This window comes from Equus przewalskii, chromosome 5 (genome assembly GCF_037783145.1).
Source record: "Equus przewalskii isolate Varuska chromosome 5, EquPr2, whole genome shotgun sequence".
Classification (NCBI taxonomy): domain Eukaryota; kingdom Metazoa; phylum Chordata; class Mammalia; order Perissodactyla; family Equidae; genus Equus; species Equus przewalskii.
Window position 1 is genome coordinate 6,280,066 of NC_091835.1, and position 21,395 is coordinate 6,301,460.

At 44.2% G+C, this 21,395-nt stretch overlaps 1 long non-coding RNA gene across 3 annotated transcripts; it reads left to right on the top strand.

Moving 5' to 3' along the window:
* The first annotated feature begins 126 nt into the window (after positions 1 to 126).
* Positions 127 to 20,375, top strand: LOC139083217 (uncharacterized). 3 transcript variants are annotated; one of them, XR_011539755.1, is made up of 3 exons: positions 127 to 235; positions 4,917 to 6,474; positions 14,664 to 20,375. It is a non-coding gene; the product is annotated as an uncharacterized lncRNA (long non-coding RNA). The 3 variants fall into 3 exon arrangements; XR_011539753.1 differs by lacking the exon at positions 14,664 to 20,375 and adding an exon at positions 7,239 to 10,598; XR_011539754.1 differs by lacking the exon at positions 14,664 to 20,375 and having other exon boundaries at positions 4,917 to 10,598.
* Positions 20,376 to 21,395: the final 1,020 nt, after the last annotated feature.

Consider the following 21,395-nt stretch of genomic DNA (forward strand, 5'->3'; position numbering starts at 1 on the left):
TAATACTAGTAGAATAATAATTCAGTTCTCAAATAATCAGGAAAGAGTGCTTCTGGAGGGGTGGGGGCGGAGGAGGGCGGCTGCCAGGTCTTCACGGCAGCTCTGCCCCGGCTACCCCCACCAAGGGCAGCCTCGGCCGGCTGGCTGCGCCCCCACCTCCCCGCCCCTCCCTCCTCTCCGCTGCCTCTGGCTGGCTGGGCTCGCTGTTGCTACCTCTCCTCGCAGATACAACGAGGTAAGGCTTGTTTGCTCTGCCAGCTGAAGGTGGGGAGGGGGAAAAGAAGCAGTGTGGCCGAGGTGGGAGGCAGCCAACACTTGGCTCCGGCTTGGTCCTCGCGACTCCCCAAACCGTATATAAATATATCTCTTATAAAAGGCGAGAGGAAGCAAATCAGATTCCAGGCTGCTGCCAGGTGTTGTCTCGTCTTCCGCCGTTGCTCAGCACCCGCCGCCGTGGCTGCTGCCCCCCTGGCTCAGTTCCCAAAGGGGTGGCGCTGAGAGGGAGGTAGCGGGGCGGCGAGCTGACCGTCCGCGGACTGGAAACAAGGTTCTTGGAGCAGAGAAGGCTCTCAGCTATCGCCGCCGCCGCTGCTGCATTCAGCACCCCGGGCGAGTGGACAGCTCCCACCCAGACCGCGCGCGTCACCGGAGTGAGGGCCTGACGCAGACGCCGCGGAGGGATGGAGGAGGGAAAGGGGTCGAGAGGAAAAGGGGCGAGAGGAGGAGAGAGGCACTGTGAGAGGGAAGGGGATGGGGAGGGACCAAGGGAAAGGGAAGGAAGGAGTAGAGGGAGGGATTTAGGAAGGAAGGGAGGAGGGAGCAGAGTGGAGGAAGAGGGAGAAAGTCAAGTGGGGTGGAGGGGAGCATTCAGGTACTAACTCGTGCATTTCTCCCTAGTGGAAAGTATCAGTGTAGATAGTACAGTTGTAGAATTTCTTCCCACTGTACATTGTCACCGCCCCCCTCAATGCACAAACACAGAGACTTACCCATGTTAACCAGAGTCCACTTCCCTCCTCACATAAACATTTTAAGCAGGTATCAGTCTGCAAACTTTGGAGGAGATAAAGTACTGTGATTCTGTCACTGACCACTGGGACTTGCTGGAGACTAAGACCCTCAAGACTAGGAACTCACGAGAAGGAAATACTTTGAACAGGGAGGCAGATGCTAGCACCATTTTTGTCAATTTCTTCTTAGAATTTAAGCTCCAAAGGCAGAGATGGGGGGGGGGGGAGCACGTCCATTTTGATCCCATGTGTGTACGTCAGTGATGGCATATCATAGGTGCTTGATACATATTTATTGAATGGATTATGACCACTGTCAACATCATCACAGTCATCATTAGTCCAAGTCATAGACCTCTTTCAACCGTAAGTCATAAGAATCTAGAGCAATATTACAGCTTCATCTTAACCACTATCTCCAGTCTTTCACTGAGGGACTAACAAAAGGTAATTTGAAATGGATTTTAATTTCCTCTCTTATTTCTGCTTCTAACTCCTGTCACCCTACCCTGTCCTTCTCAAGGAGCTGCTAGTGAGCAGAAAACTGTCCCCAAATGTAAAGAGCAAGACAAAGAAGAAAACTTGAAGTGGTCTGTACAAACACTCAGTATTTGCATCATTGCTTTCTTGCCTTTCCTCATAAACTCCTCTCTGTCTCTCTCTGTCTCACACACACATACACACACACACCCCTTCCAGGGTCATAAACTTGGACAAGCTATCCCAATGAGTCATCTACACATCTGTGGTAATGTCTTTAGAAACGTTGGAGCCATAGACAGAGCAGCATGCAAAATCTCTGCACCAAAATATCATTGGCATGAAGTTAAGCCCTATGAATCATAAGAAAACCACCCCTTTGCTGCTCTCTTCTTGATTGATTCATTCCTACAAGCTCTAAGGAGCAAGGAACTAAGTCCAGGTCTTGGTTGACCCAGTGTGGCTGCTTGTTTGAATCATGCCTCAGTAACCACCAAGGCTGTTGAGACTTGGCCCAAGGTGAGTGATTTGGAGATGACACTGATGCTGTTAATAACTACAAAATAATGTATATATTAGTGATATCAGCATGACCACTGTACTACAAAAGAGAATTTCTTTGTTTAAGAAAAATCCATTTGCTCTCAAAGAAAATTCTCTGTGCTCCACATCACCCTGTGTTGCCTCTAACATTGTGCAAATCACACTCTAGAATAATGATGTCATTATACATTCATCTTCCTTTACAAGACTCAGAGCTCCTTGAAGCCAGGGACCAGTATTTATATTTGTATCACCAGCACATAGCACAGTGCCTAACGTCTGGTGGGTGATCAAGAAAATGAACAGTGAATGAATGAATGGCCTTTTTGTTTCAGTGAAGCTACCATATTTCTCCCCTTCAACCTAGACACATACATGTGAGTGATCTATATATGACTGAACATCTGCTTTACCTAAAATTGAGTTTCAGGGTTTTGTGCTCATAAAATGCTAGTCCCAAGTGTGTCATGCAAGTAAATTGGGGCAGAAGATAGAAAAGCCATAGGAAGCCTATATTCAGAGTCATAGAAAGAAGCAATATTCATAAGAAGACTGTCTTTCAGGCTGGCCCGGTGGCGCAGGGGTTAAGTTCGTGCATTCTGCTTGGGCGGCCTGGGGTTCGCTGGTTCGGATCCCGGGTGCAGACATGGCACAGTTTGTCCAGTTTGTCAGGGCATGCTGCGGCAGGCATCCCACGTATAAAGTAGAGGAAGATGGGCACAGATGTTAGCTTAGGGCCAGTCTTCCTCAGCAAAAAGAGGAGGATTGGCAGCAGATGTTAGCTCAAGGCTAATCTTTCTCAAAAAAAAAAAAAAAGAAATAGAAAGAAGACTGTCTTTCCCAACATTTCCACTGAAAGCATAAAGATTTCTAGAAATAGAAAACTGCTAAGGATGGGAAGTAACAATAAGATTGTCTTCAGAAAGACTGAAAGCCTTGAGACTCCTGTTTTGAATCTGACGTAAATCCTGAAAAGCACCTCACTGAGTTAGATTCTCCTTACACTAATGATGAAACAGTGGTTGTGGGCCCCAAGAGTGAAAGCCACAATAAAGAAAACATTAAATCAACGGGTCTCCATTTAAGCATTAAAAAAATATTTACTGAATACTAATCATAGGCAAGGCATTGTGTTGGAAAATATGGAGAACAGAACAATGAATTGGCTGGAATTGCATCCTCAAGGGTCTAGTGCTATAAATATGTACATAATCATAATATAAGGTATAAAATGATAGAGGCTACAAAGGCATAAAACGTCTGGGGAATATTTAGAATAGGGATGTAATGCTTATGGTTTGGCAGCAATTAGGAAAGGTAGGGGGAGGTGGAGATGCCAGAGCTACAGGAAAACGTTTTCAAAAAGTGACATGGAGCTGAGTTAAAATATGCATGTAGAATTCAGAGGAGGGAAGCCTATTTCCAGCAGTGGGAACGCTGGATACTTTCGTTCTTCCGTTTGACTGGAGTGGAAGGTGCTTGAAGGTAAGTAGCTTGGAGTCAAGTCAGAAAGGTAGGCAGGGGCCAAATCACAGAAGGCTCTGAATGCCACTTTAGGAGAAGATTTATTCATTGACGAGGTACTTGTTTTAATGGTTTTAAAGATTTGGAACTGAAGGTGAAGGGCAGAAATAAACTCCATCTCTGAGTAGGTTAATTAACTGGACGGGATTTCATTGCTAACAGGTGAGAAGCAATCAATATTTTTCATTTCACGCCAGAAAGTTCTCAGCTCCTTAATAGATTTATTCTTTTAAACGAGGTTGTTTTCAGACATATTTCATTACATACGGAGATGCTGAGGTCATATGAATTGGAAGAGCAGAGGAATGAGAGGCTCCAGGAATAGTCTTCAGAAAGAAATATTAGGAGATGCAGAATTTCAGAGAAGACTTATAATGGAGGCTGTTACACTGGTTTCTCCAACCAGGGGAGCCCTAAAAAGATCCCATGCTAGCTGCGATTGTTTTTTCTTTACCTAGACTGAGAGTACTCAGGCTAGAAGGCATTTTACAGAGGCTGAAAAAAAAGAAGTCCACAAAGATTGGGTGGCTCTGTGCCTAGGATCCCACAGCAAAGGAAGTGTCAGACGAGATCTAGAACTTACATATTTTCCAATCCTCAATACAGTTTGCTTTCTACTATATCACAGTCAACTCTCTTCAAACATATAGTTCCTCAAGAATAATTTCAAAACTACTATTATTATGTGCATTATTAATAGCCACCACGTACTGAGCCACACATCTTTCTCATATGTACTTAGTTACACCTGGGCACTTGTTCATAGAAATTCTTGGGTTCCACCCCAAGTTTACTGAATAAGAATTTCCTGGGGAGCATCTTGGAAATCTGCATTTTAACAAGAGCCTTGCCCAAGTGATTTTTTGATCCTCAAAACTCCTTAGGTGGTAGGTATTTTCCACATTTTTTGTAGGAGAAGACTGAGGCTTGGAGAAACTAAGGTTATACAGTTGGCAAATGCCAAAGCTGAGATTCTAATAGAGGCCTCTCTGAACCTAAAGTCTATGCTTTTCTTATGATGCAACACTGCTTTTTAAATCAAACTTCCAGGTGCCACATAGAATCCCCACACAGTTATTTTCTGTCTGCCATACTGTGTCCCATGTCAAAAGATAATTCAAAGCTCAGGCTAAGTTGTGGTAGGCAATTTCAACAAAGGCTCCCAATGATCCCCACCTCCTGGTATTCCTTCCCTTATGTAATCCCTTCCTTTTGAGTGTGGGCTGGACCTAGTGACTTCTTTCTAATAGATAGAATACAGTGAAAGTGATGAGATTACACTTACAAAAGACCGTGACTTCCATCTTGCTCTCCCTCTCTCTCTGGCTTCTCTCACTCTCTCACTCTGATGGAAATCAGCTGCCATGTTGTGAGCTGCACTATGGAGAGGCCCATGTGGTGAGGAACTGAGGACAGCTCCAGCCAACAGCCAGTGAGGAACCAAGGCCAACAGCTCACAAGGGACTGAATCTTGCCAACAACCATGTGAGTGAGCTTGGAAACAATCCTTCCCCAGTGGAGCCTTGAGATGACTGCAGCCCTGGCTGACATCTTGATTGCAGCCTCTGAAAGAACCTGAACCAGAGGACCCCACTAAGCTGTGCCTGAATTTCTCACCTACAGAAGCTGTGAGATAAATCTAGTTATCTTAAGCCCTCTGTACACTGTCACAGCCCTCACCCCCAGCACACGTACACAGAGACATCTACTTCTCAACCGGAGTCTATTTCCTGCACATAAGCATTTCAAGTAGATATCTGTATGCAAAGCTTGGAAGAGACAAAGTTTTGGGAACCTCTCATTGGACCTGAGGACTTGGTGGAGACTAAGAACTCACGAGAAGGAAATGCTTCAGAAAGGGAGGGAGATGCGAGCATCATTTCCTTCCATTTTCTCTTCTAGAATTTAAGCTCCATGGAGGAGGGAGTTGTTTTTTTGGTCCATTTTGATCCCACGTGCCTGCGTCAGTGATGGCATGTAGTAGTGCTCAATACATGTTTGTTGAGTGAAGTATGAGCAACATTACAACGCCCTCTTAACCAGTATCCCAGCCTCCTCCTTATCCAAGCCTTTCACTGAGCCACTAATAAGGGGGCATTTGAAATGGATTTTAATTTTCTCTCCTATTTCTGCTCCTGACTCATGTCATTCTACCCCCCCCCCTTCTTAAGGAGTTTCCATTGAGCAAAAAAGTATCCCCAAATGTGAGAAGCACGTTAAGTTTTGGGGTAATTTGTTACACAGGAATTAGTAACATACACTAAGGCACTGAGAATATCAGTCACTGTGCCCAGGCTTCCTGTGCCCCAAGGTACTCTACTGTGACCCCAGACAGAGAGCTTGATCCTCCACAAGACAATGCAAGTGTAAACGTGAGAGCTCACCAGGAAAGAGTATTTTGGTATGCTTAATTGGTGGGCTGAACTTAAGACCGAGGAGAGCCCCTCTCAAGCCTAAGTTTGCCTTAAAGATTGCCTTGTGTACTTGTTGAAAGTGCAGGTGCCCAGGTGGACTCTCACCTCCAGAGATTCTAACTTAGTACGTCTAGCACGTGACTTGAGATGTGTGTTTTTTACTAGTTCCTTGGGCAAATCTGAAACAGGTGGCACTTGAGCTCCACCGTGGAGAGCACTGGCTTAGAAGACAAAGCTCAGAGCCAGAACTTCACCCTCTGGTTTCAGGTGCCACATGAGTAGGGCTGGCCACTCCCTTGCTGCGAGTTGATATTCTTCTCCAGATATGAGTGAGTAAAGAGCAAGTTCCAAATCAATATCAAAAAGAGGCAACAGAGTGATGTGGAAAACGTGCTGAGAGAGGTTTGTGCATTCACCACTGGAGTCTGGACCATTCCTGGGGATAGGGAGTAAGACGGATGAAGGCTTTGCTCTCACAATTCACATCCTGGTGTGGAAAACACGTAAGTAGGCAAATAAATAAAATAAGTTAATTTCATATGGTGATAAGTGCTATAAAGAAACTAAACAGGGTAATGTGATAGAGAATGACCCACTAGCATGTGTATACTGGAGGGAAATAGACGGTGAGGTCAGGGAAGGATTCCTGAATTTAGATCAAAGAGGTGAAAAGGAACTAACGATGAAAGATCTGAGGTAGAATGTTCCAGTCAAGAGAAGGCAGCAAGCACAGAGCTCAGATGAAATTTATGTAGCACGTTAGACGAACCGAGAGGCCAGTATGACTGGAGGCTCGGGAAAGAGGGGAGGGGTGATGGAAGACGAAATCGGAGAGGAGGACAAGAATCACGTCATGTAGAGTCGTGTAACAATGGTGAAAGAGATTGCATTTAATTCTAAGTGAGCTGGGAAGCCGCTGAAGGATGTTAGGTAATGGATTTCTATTTTTTAAAAGGTCACTCTGGTTACTGAGTAGGGAGTGGACTGGAGGTCTACTATTTTTTGAACACTTTAATATGCCAGACACTGTGCCAAGCACTTGATATGCTTTATCTCATTTAATCTGCACAACAAATTTATGGCTTAGATACTACTGTTTTCCCATTTTATAGAAGAGCAAACTGAGGCTCAGAGAGTTAAGTAACTTGCCCAGGATCAAACAGCTGATATGTGGCTATGGTGGTTAATACCAGGGGTCACCAATATTTCCGATTCTTTTCCCCTTCCTGGGTACATGGAGAACCATATTTCCTGTCTCTCTTTGCAGCTGGGGAAGGTCTTGTGACTAGTGTTGCCAATGGGTTGTGACTTCAAGTGACAAGGTTGGGCCGACACATTTCAGAGCTGGCGTGTGATCTTCAGTGCCCGATTCCTGTGCCACGACAGTCATGGGACCGTGTGTTGAGATGGGGGCACCGTAAGGTTAAAGCAGCCTGCACTGCTGAGCCACTACATGGAGGCAGCTGCCCTGCAGAGTCGCTCAGACCTGCACTGACATGATCGAAAGGCAAAATGAACATTTATTGTGTTAAGAAACAGAAAATGTGGCGCTGTTTCTTATTGCAGCAAACCCTAACCATTCCAAGAATGCAGAGTCTTGGTTATACAAACAGCTTGGCCACTGGTCAGCTGTATGAATTCAGAGATTGGTTACAACCTGGGCCTCAGTTTCACAGTCTGTAAAATGCTTGCTTGGGATCAGAAGAGCAATGTGGTTCATTCTAGCTCCACGATTCCATGAAATACACTGCAGTAGCCTGAATTTGAGCCAAGCTCCTATATGTGAGTGGAAACTAAGTCTCTGGTTTCTGTGTCACTGCATGCCATGGTCACTTGATACCAGCTCAGCACTTCCTCTTCCTCTCTAAGCTGCCGACTGGTGCCTGAAACCACCTGCGTGCCCTCCTCTTTATTCCACATCCTCAGCCCAGGGCCATCTGTTGGGGTTTTCAGTTTGGGGATGCTCCTGGAGGCGAATGACTGGCCAGCCTGCTCCGTGTCAGCCACAGCCCTGCTGCCCACCTCCTGTGGCTTCTCTGAGCTTTTTTTCTGGGAAGGCAAATGGTATTATTAAATATTCAAAAAGCCTGCAATGAAGCAGTGGACACGATAGACAGAAGCCGCTTCTCAGTTGTGCTGAGAGGGTAGTTGTCTGCTCAGAGCCAGGTTGGGACAAAGGAAGAGGCAGTCTCAGCTGAAGATTCCCCCGGCTCCGCTGGATGTGCCTTGGATGTGTCCACCCCACATCTGCTCCCAGGACTTGAGGGCTTTTGTCCTTCATAGGGACAAAACCCTCCACCGACCAACCCTCTTTGGTAACCTATCGTCTTGTTCGAGTGACATGTGACTATGCATCGAATTATAGGCATCCGAGATGTACACATACCTACATAGTCTTAAATAGAAATGTAATCTGTATTAATACTGCAAACTCCCCCAGTTCATGTGTGTACAATGATACTCACACTGCAGACTGCAAACTTTAGCCACGTACATGTAACCTATTTTAACACAGAGCCCACAATGCAACGTGGCTTTAAAGAGGGCCTGTTTTAAATGGATACCCAATGTGCACATGTAGATCGATAGCCAGACAGATAGAAATATTGATTTTTAGATACATACATAGCAATAATAAAACCTTGAATTTATATACCCTCTTTCTCCAGGGGAATTCACAGGATATGTCAAGTCTCCCCTACGTGGATAGCACAAGAGTTTATCTGTGCATGTGATGTGAAATGGAATTAATATAAACACAAAGAAAGCTTCACACACCCTCATACCTCATACACCCCGAGCATCTGGACTCACACACCCTCCAAAATAGGGGAGACTTGGGTTCTATATAGTACAACAAGATGTATGTGATACCGTCCATGTGCATGCCGTAACACCGTCTTCTAAATAACATTACGTGGAGATAAAAGAAAATTTTATACTTCCTGCAATGTTAATCATTTTTATCTTTTCAGATTAGAAGTAGTTATTGACATAGAGAGTTGACACATGGATATTTAATTGTGTCCAAACCCATTCAGTCCTCCACTTAAGATTTGTGTACTTTACTATGTATAAGTAAATACCTCAATACAAAAAAGCAAGAAAACACAAAGTTGCCTCTTGAAATCCAGGATGCTCTCTCATAGACTGGGGCCAGGCCGGTGAAGAGTGCTTAGTACATAGGCGTGTCTCAGAATCTCTTATTCCAGATAAGGTGGGGCACTGAGTCTTGATTCGGATAGTTCACGGTTGTGTGACTGTGGACAATTTACTTAACCTCTCTGTGCCTGTTTCTTCATCTGTAAACAAAATAAAATCAACCTGGCAGATTGATATAAAGATCAAATGAGAAAATTAATATAAAGCACTTTGCACGGTGTGTGGCATACAGTTAACTCTCAGTAACAGTTGGCTGTTCCCATTGTGACCCTGGTGACCTCCAATTCCTTGTGCTCACACTGCCAGAGGCCATCATCGCATGGCATCATTTATGTGCCACAAACTCTGCCCGCCCCCAAGCATCTGCAAAAGCAACAAGAATTAAATATAATCAGAAACAGAATTAATGATTTTTAATGTCCTGGTAGTCCAACCCCATCCACAACAGCCAAATGAACAAATTTTGGTCTTCCAAACTCCCAGCCAGGCATTGCGTTTTCTAACTTCCTCAGCAAACACCACAAACTTTTCCCATCACCATTATCTCCGCCTTAACACGCTGGAATACCTCTGCTCTTCTTTCCTGATCTGGAGACTCTACCTTCCGGTCATGGTCCTGTCTCCCAGCAATTCCCCTTTATATACACCCTGGCAGTTATGTACCCCAGAAAAACTAGCCCAACCAGTGTTCTCTTCCAATTCACCTATGTGGGAATGTGTGTGAGGGTGGGATGTGTGTGTGTGTGTGTGTGTAGAACGAACAAAGCATGGGCTCTGTAGTAAGATAGGCCTGGATATGGATCCTAGGCATGTGCCTTAGTGCAAGTCACTTGACCTCTCTGAACCTTAGTTTCCTTATCTAGAAAATGGGACCTTTGATTCCTACCTTAGAGGGTTGTGGTCAGAGGGCAATGAAAACACACGTACCAAGTAAGAGCCCAGCATTAACACTGCTGAAGAGAAGCATGGATTAGTTCTAAGTTAGAAGGATCTCACTGCAAATTCCTTGCTTAGGAGAATGTTTGCAGTTCTGTTGGGCAGGATTACTCCTTATTAGCTGAAATGAAATCCCATGCCTCCTCCAGAGTTATCTTCTCTGAACATTTTCATTGAGAGTTGGTCCTAGCAAAGGCTGGCAAGTTTTGTGCAATTCACACATACATGTGAAATTCAAGAATGTTATCTCTTACTGACAGTCCATAATGACCGTAATAAACAGGGAAGCCTCTGTTCTAATAAACAAGTAATTAGAGTTGACAATAAATGTGTAAACATGATGCTAATTAGCAAATCCTCTCCTAGCTGTTCCCAGTTTGGGGACCCATGTCCACATGCTTGGGAATATGGGTAAGACTGGGCATTCTATGTTCAGATCCATAGGTATATGAAGATGTGTGCAAGGGGTGCCACATTCTTTGTTAATTTTTTTTTCAATAAAAAGTATTATCTTCTTCAGTCAAGAAAATGAGGTCATTTTTTGATCTCGGTTTCCAATGTAACTCCTTTAAACTCAGGTTTCCTAGTAACTTTGGGGGACTGTGATTTATTACACAAAGTGGCTTTAGATATGGGGACACTGGTCTCATTACCTGGGTTCTTTCCAAACTTAGTTACAGAAACTGGGCTTCTCTGTCCTTGGGATTTAGCAGTTATGGGGGATAGAAGGCTGAGAGAACAAGGAGGTTAAGATTAAGAAATGGGCTTAAGCCAACAAATGGTCTTATCGAACCAAGAAAAGGCAAGTCACACAGGCAGACAGTGACCCAAATGGAGGTTCTGGTCTGCTGGCCAGCAGAAGAGCCATAGCTCAGAGTTTCTCTTCCAAAGCAGAGAGCATTCCCACTTATGCTTCCCTAGAGATGGGCTGCAAAATTATTTTTAATGAAGAGCAGCCAAAATTAATTCCCTGGCCATGAGCTAAAATCCTGGAGGCCCTAACTATAAACATTTTTCTAAGGAATCCTATTTTTTATTTTCCTTGTTTTTTTTTTTATTGCTATGGTGAACAAAGGAAAGATAAGCATGATTTTCTACTAACCTCTTTCCTAACACTTTTATTCCTCCAGTAAGAGTCCTCATGGGTATCACTTTCCTTTCTTGGTCCCCTTTCTCTCATCTTTCCAAGGCCACAACTTTATCCAAGAGATCTTCTTGGATAACAAGACAGGGAGAAGCAGTATTGCCACTGGTTGAGGACACTGACTTTTGGTTCAGAAAGACTTGGTTTTGATCCCAGCTCCTCCACCGTTTCAGTCAGGATGGGTTAGGTTATGCTACAGTAACAAACAGCACCACATTTTCCGTTTCTGAAAAAAATAAGTTTATTTTGCTTTCCATCAAGTCAGTGCAGGTCTGAGTGACTCTGCAGGGCAGCTGCCTTCATGTAGTGGCTCAGCAGTCCAGGCTGCTTTAATCTTATCACACCCCCGTCTCAACACACGCTCCCATGACTGCGGTGGCACAGGAATTGGGCACTGAAGATCACACGCCAACTCTGAAATGTGTCACCCAGGAGTACTCTGTTACTTGAAGTCACAACCCATTGGCAACACTAGTCACAAGACCCTCCCCAATTGCAAAGAGAGATGGGAAATATAGTTTTCTATGTATCCAGGAAGGGGAAGAAAATCAGAAATACTGGTGACCACTAGTATTAACCACCACAGCCACATATCAGCTGTTTGATCCTGGGCAAGTTACTTAACTCTCTGAGCCTCAGTTTGCTCCTCTATAAAATGGGAAAACAGTAGTATCTAAGCCATAAATTTGTTATTCAGATTAAATGAAATGAAGCATATAAAGTGCTTGGCACAGTGTCTGGCTCAAGTGTTCAAGAAATAGTAGGCACCTTTATCAAATATAGCATGGTTAGTGCACTTGCTACTTGCTTACAGACTAGAGAATGGAGGTTGGCAATAGGAAGGAGAGAGGGAGAATATCTCTTGAATCCATCATTTTAATTATTAGGCTTCCCTAAAAGGCTCAGTCCTAAAGAACCAGTGTGAAAGGCTATTCTTTAGGCTTATGGAACATTGGGTGCGATCAAGGCACAAGATATCTTGGTATGACATTCTGGCATGAGGGGATCCTGAACCTGCCACCTGCCTGTTGTATTGTCAACATCCTTGGGTGTACCAGACAACACACTCAGAGACTTTCCAGTGAGGGGACTATATGCAGATGTGTAGGTAAAATTAAAGGAACCAATGGGGAGTGTTGAGTCACTCAAGTAGGTAACATCAGGGAGTTAAAGCCACCTTTCAACCTGAAGGAGCAAAGGGAGGATGTAGCGTTGTGAAACCTAAACAAAAGCTGCACTGTGGAAGGGGAACCACTCAACAGAAGCACTAATCATAGTGGGATGTAGACACTGGCAGAACTATGACAAAACAGGGAGGAATCAGGAAAAATAAATACCCGAATCTCTCTCTCCTCCCTTCCTTTCATCTCCTGATGATGCTGACCATTGACCAAAACCAATCGGAAGCCAGAAGACAAGGGGGCCGAGGTGATGCAGCCCATAGAGCTCAGCTCCAGGGCAGAGACGTCATCTGGGGTTGGGAACACACAACATACCTTCGTCCCAGCTCTCCCTCTCTCTGCACCCTTCTCAGCTGCCACCTCCTCCTCTTCTCTGCTCCTCCTGCCTTCACTTTGCTAGGTTGACTGAGCATCTCCTTAGGTGAGAAGTGCTGCCAGGATGGAGGTAATTAAAGCCACAGAACTTCTACCCTCCACATGGGATGAGCAATGCACAGGCACCAGCCCAGAGTGTTCCTAGACAGTCCCATTGACCTCCCACTGCTGCTGCTGGTACTTTGAGTCCAAGTACAAACACAGTTCTTGCCTTTGCAGTCTCTTGGTGAGAGGAGTCGGGTGGTGGGCATCTGTTGTCTTTGCTGCCTAGCATCTACTCACCTCATCTTGATTACCATTCCCAGTTCTCTCTGGGGTGTCACCTTTTCTTCCCCGACTCTCAGCTCATGTCCTTAGGTAGGGATCATTCATTCCTGGCTCAGAGGTGGAACACGTGACCTCGGCTTAAACCAATCATTGCATCTCATTCTCCTTACATAGCAATTGGTTCAGGGGAGGACGTGTGATGCAGTCAGATCAATAAATATAGTGAGATTTTGCTAGAAACGCTGAGACAAAGGCTGTTGTTTTCCAGACAGAACATTGTAGAAGACGTTATGGTTGACTCTCCACTAACCATGCCACCCAGGTAACTGTCTAAGCAAGGGTTTCTCAACCTCAGCACTACTGGCATTTTGGACCATATAGTTCTTTGTTGTGGGGGCTGTCCTGTGCACTCTAGGATGCTTAGCAGCATCCCTGTCCTCTTCTCACTAGATGCCAGTAGCACCCCCACACTACATTTGTGACAACCAAAAATGTCTTTGGATATTGTCAAATGGTCCCTGAGAGACAACTTCCCTGGTTGAAAACCACTGGTCTAAGCTAGCCAAGGTAGTTTTATCCGACTTGTCAGTGGCTGGTTGAGGAATGGGCAAATGGGGCAATTCTGTCCTATAAGACATGAGAAGTCTTCTAGGATATTCTGGGGAACATTTCCTTTTGCTGCATAAACAGTTGGAAGAAGAGGTAGTTTTGCTTCTTTTCCTGCACATTGCAATGTCTAGATATGACACTTGGAATTTCAACAGCCATATATGACCATGAGGGGAGCCATTCTAAGAGAAGAATTGATACTGAAAATGAAGGAGTAGAAAAAACTTGGCTTCTTGATGACATTTTTGTGGCACTTAATTAACCAATCTGGATCTCATCACATCTTTGGATCTCTTCTTGTGTGAGGTGAAAAATTTCCTTATAGATTAAGCTAACTTGAGTCAGTTTTTCTGTTGTTTCCAGCTCAAATTATCCCAACTGACATAGACTTCAATATGGACGTATGTGTAGCCCTGGGAGTTTCTGGATATTCTCTTGTGATCACAAAGGGACATCCTAGCTAAGACTTGAGAAAATACAGAGGATGCAGAGCTGAGAGGAGAGAGAAGAAATGTGTTTTAGTGACAATCGTTCAGACATCTGAGACAATACATTTTCTTTGCTTGGCTTCAGTCCATCAGAGTTGGGTTTTCTGTCCCTTGCAATAAAAAGTGACCTACTGATACAGATGGAATAGGATAGAGCTACTAGCATCAGAAAGTCACCTCAGAGCAGACAAGAGATATGGGTACTCCAGATGCCAGTCCACCCAAATTAATCTCAACCCTTTAGCTGTGTCTATACCAGCAAATAAAGTAGAATAAGGAACTACCTAACCTCCCCAAGCCCACCTTTCCCAAACATAACAAAATATTTCTGCCTAAAATATTAATAAAATTAAGGAAAGTATGGGCCTCAAATATGGACACGTCGCAATTTCAAATTCCACTGACTCACTGAAGATTTTGCCTGGATGCTCCATACAGATATTTCATCATATTGGATGATATTGGATCCATAAAAGGAAAGAGTTAAAAGGCAACTTAGATACATCCTATCTGACTTTTTCTTTTTACAGAGGAGGAAACTGAGGCCCAGAGAGGGGAGATGATTATCAAGGTCATACATTAACCAAGTGGCAGAGCCAGGACCAGAAGCCACGTCTCTTGACCATTCAACCCACGTTCATCCTCCGTCACCTGGCTTTGGGTCCCATTTTTGAAATGGTCCATGCAGAGACTGGGAACTTGGCCTGGCTTTCTTGAGGTGCTAGACATCACTCTCTCAGCATCCAAGTCATATTAGTGGTACCCATGAGAACACAAGCTTTAAAATCTTCTTTCTGGACAAACACCAGATGATTTCACTCATACGTGGAATATGAACAAACCCACGGACAAAGAAAACAGTTCAGTGGTTACCAGGGGAAAAGGGTCGGGGCTGGGCACAGGGGGTGAAGGGGAGCACTTACGTGGTACAGTCAAGAAATAACATACAAGTGAAATCTCACATTGATGTAAACTATTATGAAGACAATAAAAAAAAAACAGTCTTCTTTCTGGAGCAGCTGTGTCAGTGGCCCTGGGAAGCCCTGGGACGGGTGAGACCCTCACCCTCAGCTGGGACAGATGGCCAGTCTGGCGAGGCTGGTCCCACTGCCTGCTCTCCTTTGGGCTGAGTTGGAGCCAGCTGGATGCTGGAGGGCGGAATAACTGGAGACAGCAGAGTGGGAGAATGGGCCCTCCCAGTGGCAGGAGGCACAGAATCTTTTGTGCCACCAAAAATTCAATCCAAATTTAAAGCTGACACACAGGTGGAGTGGGCGGGCCTGTATGATTTGATGGGTTCTCTGAGGTTCTGGCTGCCTAAAAATATCTCCTCTACCCACTGCCTAGGACACCCTCCCTTCTTATCCGGCCTGCAATTCCTACCATTAGAGTCATGCAGGTTTTAGATGACAAAGGATGGAGCGTGTTTCCCAGCAGGTCACTGCTAAGGCAGGTTTCCTGGGAGTGGAAGGGAGGCCCTTGCGTCTGCTTCTTTTAGCACAAAGAGGGAATACTGCCCGGAGCTCAGAGGAGACTAGAGTGGCCTACTTTACTATTTTGCCTTCTACTGAGACACCAGTCCCTCGATTCATTCAAGCCCTATGGCCAGGGCCTTGAAGAAATCAGGCAGCAGCCTTTAATGAAAACAAGGCAAAGAGGCCTATGAGCAGAGCATCGGATTCTCCTTTGCACTCCAACTTAGGTTTTCTTCCCTGGGGTCCAAGTTGGAGAACTTTCCCATATGCTCACTGCAGCCAGACATCAGAGCGCTTCAAAGCTCTGCAGGGCTCTCCAATTATTGTTGTTGTTTTCCCCCAAATTCTTTCCCAATTCCTCTTGCCATCACTTGCCCTTGGCCAATTCTAGAAGGGAATTAAAAATCCTGGCATGTTCTTGAGAAGTAGAGGGATGAAATGGTGGGGGCCAGGGAAGGGCAATGGGAGAGATTCATGACCCTGTTGATTGATTTCGTCCACCCCATGCCGACAGGTGTGAGCCTCCACTCTGCTCTGTCAGAGGCTGCAGCAAGGGACAGAGATGGACAGCGAGCGTCAGAGGGAACAGTTGCTGACAGAAACGGCCTGGCAGGCAGCAGAGTGATTAATGATCTTGGGCTTAGGGACCAGACAACAGCCAGAGGAGGGGAGGGTGATATTCATGGGGTTGGGAGTTGTGCTAGGAATTTATAGGCTCTGGAATTAAGGAGAAGGTCTCTGAATACTTAAGAGGATGCTTGGTGTAGGGCTTATTGGTTGAAATCAGGGTGGGTACTTTGGTTTGGGTCAGACAACTCATTCGTTATTAAGGTACACATGGATAAGACTGGAGAATCCGACTGAAGAAATGAATTAATGTCAGACCATTCTATGATTGTCTTATCTGGGCCAGACACACCCTGGAGGTGGGAGAGGAAAGGGCTTGTCCTTGAAACAAATGGATACTCCCATGTCAATCATCCTGGCATGAATTTATTGGATGCTAGCTATAAGGATATAAGGAGGAGAGACTTATACTAGGAAGAAAAGAAAAAGTGTTTGTTGTTCCAGAGTAGGATAGCTATTTAGCTGGGGCCCTAAGGCCAGGAACAGCCCTGGGATGTTTCTGGTGTGAGTGCATGTTGGCGCAGGGGGAGGGCTGCCCTTTGTCACATGAAGCAAGCCAGGAGCCAAGAAAGGAAACAGACCTGAAGGGTGAGCCTGATGGGAGGCAAGAATTTCTGATAATTCTGTTTTCATAATCTTGTCCATTAATCCCCGATTTTGAGAAACATCTTCTTAAGGTTTACAGCCTGGTCTCAGTGATGCTGCAGTGGCTGAGGGAAGCAGCTGATACCTGTCTGGGACTGAGCAGCAGAGCAGTGAGCTGCATCCCCTCCCTTGAGACCACAGAAGTAGAATCAGGGGCAGCTGCGGGGCAGTGGTACCCAGTAGGAATGTCATGAAGGTCAATGGCTGAGGCAGTGGCTCAGGGATAAAGCAGAGCGAAACAACCTCATGACCCTGTTCCTGGACATGAGTAAGGCATTCCTTTGGGAAGCTCTCTGAAATGGTTTGAGAGTCTCAGGGCTGAGGTCTCAGCTCAGGCCACTGTAATTTGAGGATCTTTCTTTTATAACATCAAACATGTCCTGAGGGGATAGGCATTGTTTTGGGCTCTAGGGGTACAGGGATGAATTAGACATGATCCCTCCCTTCGGGACCTTCCTGCCAAGGTACTTGACCCAGTCCCTCCAGGTGTCTGGTCCCTGAGTAGGGAAAGGCACTCTGAGTCCTGGGCTCAGAGGAATCACTCGTTTTCCTTTGCATTGTCCATGTTGCCAGGCCCACAGCTCAATTTTAGGAACCACAGGCTTCTAAGACCTGGGAGAGAGATTGGAGAGTATCTGATTTTATAGACTTGGAGACATCTATACAGTCGGCTCTGGTGGGGAAAAGGATCTGGTAGGGTCCAGTGTCCAGACCCAGCCCTTGGCAAAGGGGCACTTTCTGCAAGTTGATATGAGAGCATCACCCTCACTCAGAAGCAGAGGAAAGGAGCTGAGTCCTGTGACCAAATGGGCAGGCTCAGACACAAGGACTCAAATCCTAGTTCTAGCTCTGTGACCAGGGGTGTGTTATTGAACCTCTTGAAGCCTCCATTTCCTTGTCTACCAAATGGGGACAATAACGGCAGCCACTCACAGGGAGTCTGTTGAGGATTAAATGAGGAAAATCTGTGTCAAGGGCTTAGTGCAGTGTATAGTACATTAAAAATGTTCCATGGTTTTCAATTATTTAAAAAAAGCTTTTTCTCAAAATGTGGTGGAGTTGGAATTGGTTTGCCTTTTTATCTGCCTCAAAGTACATGTCAACTGTAAACCTTGCTACTTTTAATATCATCAGTCATTACCAATTGATGAGAAGATCCTTGTGAAAGCTCCCAACTCTTCCATTTCCTGCAACTCTAATGCTTTCTCCTGTACCTCACAGCTTCTGTTATGACACTCTAGACAAGAGGTAATGTTCCGGTCAGCTACTGTTGTGTAACAAACTACCCTACAATTTAGGGCTTAAAACAGCAACTGTATATGTTGTGTCTCATGAGTTTATGGGTCAAGAACTTGGGCAAGGGTTGGCTGGTGATTCTTCTGCTCCATTTAGCGTTGACACAGGTTACTTGCTGATACTTGGTTTGCTCTGGTGCAAATATCTAGAATTCTGGACTCAGCTGGGATGGTCAAGTGCTTACAAGTAACCTCTCCAGTATGGTGGCTTCTAAACTAGTCAGACTTCCTACATCGAGACTCAGGATTCTACAAGACTATGCAAAAAGAGTATAACCTAGCTTCAGAAATCCCAGGACATCAGTTCTGCCACATTCTATTGGTCAATTCAGTCACTACAGCCAGACCCAAGAGGAGAATTAGACTCCACCTCTCAGAGGTAAGAGTAGCAAAGAATTTGCAGCCACATTTAATTTACCAGAGGTAATGAGAGCATACAGAACAACATTTTTAAAAAATTATTTTATTGAGGTCACATTGGTTTATGACATTGTATAAATTTCAAGTGTACATTATTTTATTTCAGCTTCTGTATGGACTGCATCGGACTCACCACCAATAGTCTAGTTTCCATCCATCACCATACATACACGCCCCTTTACCCTTTTCACCCTTCCCTTACCTCCGTCGCCTCTGGTAACCGTCAATCTGTTCTCCTTATCTATGTATTTGTTTATCTTCCAGATATGAGTGAAATCATACAGTATTTATCTTTGTCTGACTTATTTTGCCTAGTGTAATACCCTCAAGGTCTATCCATCTTGCCACAAATCACACAATTTTGTCTTTTTTGTGGCTGAGTAATAGTCCATTATTCCATTCATCCATTGATGGGCACTTGGATTGCTTCCAAGTCTTGGCTATTGTGAATAATGCTTCAATGAACACAAGGGTGCATATCTTTTTGAATTAGTGTTTTTGTGTTCTTTGGATAAATACCCAGAAGTGGAATGGCTGGAGTGTATGGTATTTCTATTCTTAATTTTTTTAGGAGTCTCCATACTGTTTTCCACAGTGGCTGTACCAGTTTGCATTCCCACCAGCAGTGTATGACGGTTCCTTTTTCTCCACATCCTGTCCAACGCTTGTTATTTCTTGTCTTTTTAATAATAGCCATTCTGACAGATGTGAGATGGTATCTTACCATGATTTTGATTTGCATTTCTCTAATAATTGGTGATGTTTGACATCTTTTCATGTGCCTGTTGCCCATTTGTATATCTTCTTTGGAAAAACGTCTGTTCAGATCCTCTGCCCATTTTTCGCAAATCAACATTTTTAATGTAAAAATAGAAACCATTGGGGGAAAAAAATAAAAGCAAATATACATGATTTTTTTTATCCCCTCTATGGATGGAGAAACTCTCTACACATAAGAGGATTGAAAGAAACCAGAGAGGCAAATTTTGATAGAGTTCAAATCTCTGTATTTAGAAAGCATTATAACCAAAATAAAAAAATAAAACTCAAGCCGTAAAAAAAATAACTACAATATATAATAAGTTAACATTTCTAAGGTAGAAAATTAATATAAATAAATAGGAAAAAATACATCCAATAGAAAGTTAGGCAAAATAAATGAATAGACAATTCCCCCAAATAAGAAATTCATATGACTAATAAATATGTGGAAAATATTCAATCTCAGGCCAAAACTAGAAATTAAAACCAGTATGAGATATTTTGTAATCTCTTTGACTTTGGCTGACCAAAAATACTCTACTGGATACTGGCAAAGATGATGGGGAGACAGACATTCTCAACAAACTTCCTGGAAATCAGCTTGATAATATATCTCAAAAGCTTTTAAAATGTCATTATTCTTTGAACCATTAATTCTGCTTCCAGGAATGTATCCTAAGGAAATAATTGACAGTGTACACAAACATTTAGAGACAAAGACATTCATTGCACTATTGTACAAAGTAACAAAAGAATGAGAAGAAATTGAACAAAAAGGGATTCCTTAAAAGGAAACAAACTCATAGAAGCAGACAACAGATTGGTAGTTACCAGAGGGGAAAGAGGTCGGGGGAGGGAGAATGGGTAAAGGGGGCTGATTATATGGTTACTGATGGAAACTACACTTTTGGTGGTGAGCACACTGTAGTATATACAGATGTCGAATTATAATGTTGTACACCCGAAACCCATATAATGTTATAAACCAATGTTAGCTAAATAAAAAAAAAATGGGATTGCTTAAACAAATTATGATACATTCGCATAGTGTAATACTATGCAGCCATTAAAAACAAGGTAAAATAGGCTAGTGACATGAGAAAATTTTCACAATATATTAAGGGAAAAATATGCCATATGATTCCATTTTTGCAAGACCAATATATATATTTACATAGAAAACAACATTGGTATCAGACAAATGTCATTGCTTCCACTATAACCACTTGAAGGTGCAAAATCTACTGGCTATTTCTTTTTTTTTTTCTTTGAGGAAGATTAGCCCTGAGCTAACTACTGCCAATCCTCCTCTTTTTGCTGAGGAAGACTGGCCCTGAGCTAACATCCATGCCCATCTTCCTCTACTTTATACATGGGACGCCTGCCACAGCATGGCTTGCCAAGCAGTACCATGTCCGCACCCAGGATCTGAACTGGCGAACCCCGGGCCACCGAAGCGGAACGTGTGCACTTAACCGCTGCGCCACTGGGCCAGCCCCGCTCTACTGGCTATTTCAATGTGACTGTCAGGAAACAAAAGATGTGGAAGTCCTAACTCCCAGGACCTGTGCATATGACCTTATTTGGAAATAGGATCTTTGCAGATGATCAAGTTAAGATGAGGTCATTAAGGTGGGCCCAAATGCAATATGATTGTATCCTCATTGAACACAAACACATGCACACAGGGAGAACACCACGTGAAGATGAAGGCAGAGATTGTGGTGTTGCAGCAGAAGCCAAGGAATGCCAAACAGGCCAGCTAACCACTATAAGCCAGGAGAGAGGCCTGGAACAAATCCTCTTTCACAGCCCTCAGAAGGACCCAACCCTACCGACACCTTGATCTTGGACTTCTGGCCTGCAGAACTGTGAGACGACAAATTTCTGTTGGTTCAGCCACCCAGTTTACGGTCCTTTGTTATGACAGCCCTAGCAAACTAATACAGATTTGTGACCCTGTCTACAAGATGAGGTTCTCTGACCCAACCTGGCACAACCAGAGTCCTCTTAGAACTTGGATTTGGGACAATGAAAG